Genomic DNA, 6,926 nt, shown 5'->3' on the forward strand with positions numbered 1-6,926 from the left:
ATTCGTGTTGGTCAAAGACACGAAGCCTTAATTTGATCGTACAATGCGTAAAGGCTCGTTCGGCAAATGCTGAGAATGTACATGGTAATTAGAGGTGGGAATTGATATAGGGAATTTGTGTGGGATTTAGACGTTTAGTCCTAGTCCCTTGTTTGGTTTATGATGGGAATTGAGGAGAGCTTAAGAGAGAATCGTTATTATCTGTTTGGTTGATGGTTTTGGGAGTGGAAAATTGTATTGTAAATTAGGCTAACTATTATGATGTGCTTAAGGTACTAAATAGCATTTTGTAGCGGCTGTTATAGTGGTAGTGGTACCTTACCGCTACCGCTACAAGGTAGGGGCTACCGCTACAAGGTAGGGGACCCAAGATAGTATGTTTGGACTTAGCGGCTGCTATTGTCCGCTATTGCTTGCTATTGCGACCGCTATTGCTCATATTAGGCCGCTATTCGTACATTTATGATTTAGTTGACATATTAACATGAATCAAATGGTAATAATAATGTTTAAAATGATTATTTAGGTAGTGACAAAGGATTATGGGATGAAAAATAAATTTTTTATTTGTTAATATGAGAATTTAATGTTAATATATATTCATACATCTTAATTATATCTATTTATTTGTGATTCTTACCTTAAAATGTAATGGCTAAATTAAAATCTTAACTTTTTTAAAGTAAACTTGATGTTAATATTCATATATGCTCTAAAAATATGACTATTTTGAAATTCCGCTATTTGGACTTAGCGTCCGCTATAGCACCCGCTATTTGTGATCCGCTACACCGACCCTAATCCGCTACCATAGCGCTAAACGCTATTTAGTACCTTGGATGTGCTCTTCCACTTAAACCACAATTTTCACCCAATTACCATCCCTCTCCATGATCGGTGATTTTGGATCCATAAACTCACATTACCCATCCCACTACAACTCTCATTTCCAGCAATAAACATGAGATTTGTTTCTGAATTCTTATTTCTAAATTCTCATTCTCTTTCAACGATTATACTAGCCAAACACACAGAAAGAACTAGAAACATATTCAAATCAACACGCACAATGGACAAAAGTCAAACAACTTCTCGAGAGAAAAGGCGCCGAACAACTTTATTCAAAAGAAAAGACATGTACGATGTACGTGCACGTTGTACCAGTACTTTGGGTGCAGGCAATGTAACCGGGTGTGGGGCTCACAACAGTACGGAAGGTGAGTACAAGACTGTTTTGGCAATTTTGGCCTCTGCGCTTGGGCTGGGCTATAATCGCGCTCCAGTTTTGGCTTTTAACAGCACCCCACAATAATGTTTTCAAATCGTTAAATCGAGCCTAATCGTTAAGGCACGATTAGATGATTAATCGTGACTAGACATTGATTAATCATGATTAGTTGTGGGCTAGTCGACCAAGTCGACCACTCGGTCCAGGGTAATCTATAGTCTAGTGGGTTGCCATTTTGACGCAGAATACCTGCATCTACAAGTCAAAAATTGGGACATAGCAGTCTATAGTTTAGTCAGTTGCCACTTTAAGACAGGGTAAACCTTAATTTTGTCCCAATTACCACCGCTTGCATTTATAAGTGCTTTTGCTCAAATTCGAATTTTTCGTCCCACTAAAACTTTTATTTTCATCAAAACAAACAAGGGATTTATTTCTAAACTCTTATATATTTATATATTTACATTTGCCTCTATGTCAACAAAAAATAACTACTTCCTCCTTATAAAAAATCATTTTAAGAATTTTAGGACAGGTTAATTAATAAGAGGTAAAATGATATTGTTTGCTTCTATTTATTAGCCAATAAATATCTACATTTGACCCTAATTGATAGCTCACATGCACATGCACATATTAAATAGGATAAAATGACTTATTTTTGATAAATTTTGAATCCTAGAGTGGTTTGTTTTTTAGACGGAAGGAGTAGAAGCATACTCAAACCAATGTGCTAGGTTAAGAGATAATCCTAGTCTCTTATTTGGCTTGTGATGGAAATTAAAGAGGAGAGTCGTAATCCCCTGTTTTGTTGCTGGGTTAGCGAGTGAAAAAATATATCACAAGTTACCACTAACGTTTATAATGTGATCTTCCACTTAAATCATAATTTCCACTTAATTACCACCCCTTCCCTTTACAAGTGATTTTATTTGAAATCAAATTCTCATTTCCCATCCCACTAAAACTCTCATTTCACCAAATAAACAAGAGATTTATTTCTTATTTATAAATTTCTACCCCTCTTTTACCGGTTACGGCCAACCAAACACACCAAGAACTAGAAATATATACTCAAACCAACGTGCACAAAAGATAAATGCCGAACAACTTTTCGAGAGAAAAGATAGGCATCGTACACAACGAGTATGGCATGCTATGTGGCACTGTAGCAACTGACTCGGATAGTCACCTGACATCAATTGGTTTCTTTATAATGGAAAATATTAGGCTGCAGACCCTTTCCTAAAAGAAGCATTATTATTGACAAGCACAGATAATGAACCCATAACGGTGCATAATTATTTACCAATGCGTAAAATAAATGGCCATGCAATAAATGATGCGTACTAAACAGTGATGATGGCCATGCAATAAATGATGCGAAGGACTCCATGACTCTAACCACTGATGACATGCTTTGACAAGCTCTTCCTTTGTGTCAGCAATGTGCTAAAACAGAGTTCAAAGCCGGAGACAGTGCGTACCTAAACCCTAAACCCTGCGTCCCTCTGAATAAAACATGCAAAAAAAATTTAGTTTGCATTTGTTAAATACAATAGCATTCTTTATGAGCCGCATTGCCTAACATAAAGAAGCAGCCCCTATCAATAACATTAAATTGTGTTTACGATTTTAAATTTGGACAAATCATTAAACAAATCAATGATATTTTACGGTGGTGAGATCCCGAACATGATATGTATTGCACGATATAAAATTTGGCATAATGGCATTCTAAAAACAAATGTTGGATACTTGGATGGTTTCTTGTGAGAATTTGCTAGCGTGCCTTATGAAAATTAATGCGCGGTCTCAATTTTTTTAAAAAATAAGGGCACATAGCTTACTATAAAACCTATTACCTTGAGCTTTTTCTCATTTGTTAAATATGCTAACACAATACTTATATAGATATATAATTATTGTCTTCATCTGATTGTGATAGACTTTAGTTAGTAATTACTCTACAACATTTTCATCCACATTTAGATTTTTTTTCAATTTGCATCGCAAGTATGGGCTTGATTTTGTTTAATGGACTCCAAGTTTGAGCTATATTTTTACATGAAAATCTAGATTTTCATCACTTCCTCTATATATTTATAAGTGGTGATACACATAATGTGTATATACCTTAATTATTATTTTTTATACAATAGTATGGGAAATAGATAATTTAAAATCATATATTGATGTACCTCTGGGTATATTTTTAACGAAGGTGATTCAAATTTTTAATAATGGCATATGCGGGCGATTTAGATGCAATTATTTTTTATAATGTGAGTGGTGGGAAATTTAGATGAAAATTTAAGAGGTTATTCTAAATTATTTCTATAATAGCATAGGTGGGTACTTTAGACGAAGATTAGGGGTTACTTTAATTTGTTTTATATAATGGCAGTGGTGGGTAATTTAGATATAGATTTAGGGGTTACTTTAGACTATTTTCATAATGGTATGAGTGGATAAGTTTTTTAGAAAAAAAATAATAGATCCAACGGCTATGATGATTGAGTCTACCGAATTGATGGCTAGATGTTTTGTTTTTTTGAGAGAATCCTATATATTTTTCCCTTTTTTCTAGAGTGTTAGAGTATCCAACTAGGATTACTAGGTGGCTCTATGTGGAGGCTTCAAAAGGAACCTCCAATTAGTAATAGTAGGATAAGTAGGATAAGATTAGTTTTCAGCTCAGAAACGAGCGTGATGATAGCCGGACCGGAGAGGCAGCGCACGTTGGCTGCAGGACTAATTACTGCGTTGTTAACCGCACCATGTTGTGAGGCACCAGCCCCATCCGAGTACAGGCCCTGGTTTCCTTTTCCATTTATTCTTAATCCATTTTTCTTCTTTGTTTAACTTTTTCATCCCTAACAGTGCACAACTATGCAGGAGTAGTAACAGCTTAGACCTCCTTTGGCACGGCTTAAGTCAAAAGAGTTTCGGCTTCACGCTACGGTAACGCGTACTATTTAGCACTGTGCGTTACTATAGCACGAAGTTGGGACGGATACCGAGACCTCAAAATGAACCGAGAAGAAGGCGAAGCCAAAAAAAAGTAGCTCCCCGTGGCTTCGATTCCGCCTGCTACAGTATTACTACAGTTGCGAAGCTGAAACTCCCCTAAGCAAACAAGCCCTTAAGTGATCCACGGCTTAGCTACAAGCTGCAGGCCGGACTTGATGTGCACGGAGATCCCGTTCATCTCGGTCATGTCCAAGGCCGACGGCCCTGTCCCGCCGGCGGACTCCCAATCGAAATGGTACATCAAGCTCGCCAGCGCCATCTCAATACTCGCCTCGGCCAACCCGAGGCCGGGGCACCCCCTCCTCCCGGCGCCGAACGGCACCAGCTCGAAGTGCTGCCCCCTGAAGTCCACGGCGCTGCCGGAGAACCTCTCCGGCACGAACTCCTCGGCGTCCTCCCACGTCGTCGTGTCCCGGCCGATAGCCCACGCGTTGATCACCACGCGCGTGCCCACCGGGATGTGGTAGCCCAGGATCTCGGCGTCCGCCGGCGGCTCCCGGGGCACCACCAGAGCGAGCGGCGCGTGCAGCCGGAGCGTCTTCTTGACCACGGCCTTGAGGTAGTCCAGCTGGGCGACATGGCCCTCGCCGACGACGCTTCCGGTGGTGGAGCCGATCGCCGCGCGGATCTCGTCCTGGAGCTTGCGCCCGGCGCGCGGGTGAGTGACGAGCTCCGCCATGGCCCATTCCATCACAGTGGTCAGTGGTGGTGGTGTCCGTGCCTCCAGCGATCATGTCCTGCCAAGGCCCGTGCATGACCCACGAAAGAGATCGATCAGCTACTGACGTGTGCAGTTGCAGAAGATCTGAAAACTACGTAGTACGTACCAAGATAAAGGCCTTGATTTCGTTGGTCTCGAGCTCGATGCCGTACGTGCTCCTTTTCATGGTTGCGCACGTCCAGCAACACGTCCACGAAGTCCCGGCGATCGCCGTTGGAAGGCTGCCGGCGGTAGTCATCGATCATCTTGTCGAGTAAGCCGTCGAGCGCCTCGAACGTCCGCCTAACCTTCCCCTGCAGCCTGCGCACGACGTCCACCCATCCCAGCCACGGCAGGAGCTCCCCCACCGGCTGCGTGCCGAGCAGCGTCTGGAAGTCGGTGAGCACCTTCCTGACCTGTTCACGGCCCGGCCGCCGCCGAACATGCCGCGGGCGCTCTCGTCGCCGAACGCGGCTCAGCACACGACGGCGTTGGCGTACTCTGTGAGGAGCCCGCTCAGGTCGAGCGGCGCGCCGCCGCCGGCTTCGGCCTCGACGCGGGCGACCAGCGCGGCGGCCTTCCTGCTCCCTGACGCGGCGGAAGGAGCGTACGCGGCGCCCGCTGAGGAGGTGGAGGGCACAGACGCGGCGCGCCTGGCGCCAGTACTCGCCGTAGGGCGCGAACGCGACGTCGCGGGAGTCGTAGAGGAGGCGGTCGGCCATGGCGCTCCTGGGCCGGCTCGCGAAGGCCAGGTCGCGCGCCCGCATCACCTCCTCGGCGCCCGCCGCTGAGGACACGACCACGGTGGGCACGCGGCCGAGCCGGAGCAGCATGACGGGCCCATGCGCCAGCGACAGGGACCGGAGCGCGCCGTGCGGCAGCGAGCCGAGGAGGTGGAGCTGGCCCAGCAGCGGGAGGCCCCGCGGCGATGGCGGCAGCCTCCGGCGCCGTCCATCGCCGCCAGCGTGGCCATTAAAAAAAATCTTGTAATGTCAAATTTCGTCACAAATCATCCAAAAATCGTCATAAATCGGTATCTGGTGATAATTTTTTGATAACGTCATGTATTAAGTGTCATAGATTAATCTACGTGACGGTTTTACAAAATCGTCATAGATTGATATGATCCATGACGTTTCTAAACTGTCATAGAATAGCCTTAAGCCCGCGCAGCCCAACCCAAGCCTAGTATCAGTGATGAAAATAAACATCACGAACAATTGCCACGTGGAATAATATTCGTCACGGATTGAATAGCCACGTCACCCAACAGTGACATGGATGATGATGTCGCTGCTGAAATGGATGATGATGATGAAAATGGAAAGACGTGGCTACTGACGTGGCTGCTAATATGGATAATGACGTGGCTGCTAACATAAATGATGGCGTCACTACCACGACCCATTTGGTAACATGTCCATTTGATAAGTGGACCCAATATTTTCGACCCACCAAATTTATAGTACACAGCTCATGTTAAATAAAATCAACCCAATCAACCCACCAAATTTCAACCATTTTCCAGCCCAATTCGTCCAGCAGTAAGTAATTCTATCCCATTAATAGCAACAATTACAACCCAGAAAAACAGTAAGCAATTCCAGCGCATAATAACAGCTAACGAGCTAGTGGCTTGCTGATGGAAATGAGGAGGAGGTTGGAGAGCGGAAGCACAACGAAGACGGTGAGCAGGAAGACGGCGACCAGTGGCAGAGCCATGGCGTCTGCTTGAACAGTGAACACCCACCGCTCTTCCAGCCAGGGAGTACGTTGGGCATACATATCCATGGCACCTTTTATGCATGTTGCGATGTGAATGTACACGTGGAGCTACGATTGGCATATCCATTTGACCATTTGGGCTTTTATGGTCGGTCGCACGGTGTGCCTGTATGGTCGGTAAGTCGGTTGCTCGGTGCGCAGATGTAAGGCGGGTGATCGTGGTAGACGTGACTAGGCGAG

The 6,926-nt window shown here is 44.5% G+C and overlaps 1 pseudogene; it reads right to left on the reverse strand.

Annotated features, from left to right (window-relative positions):
- Positions 1-4,261: 4,261 nt before the first annotated feature.
- On the reverse strand, positions 4,262-6,683 carry LOC117859220 (cytochrome P450 71A1-like; annotated as a pseudogene).
- Positions 6,684-6,926: the final 243 nt, after the last annotated feature.

This window comes from Setaria viridis, chromosome 5 (assembly GCF_005286985.2).
Source record: "Setaria viridis chromosome 5, Setaria_viridis_v4.0, whole genome shotgun sequence".
Lineage (NCBI taxonomy): Eukaryota > Viridiplantae > Streptophyta > Magnoliopsida > Poales > Poaceae > Setaria > Setaria viridis.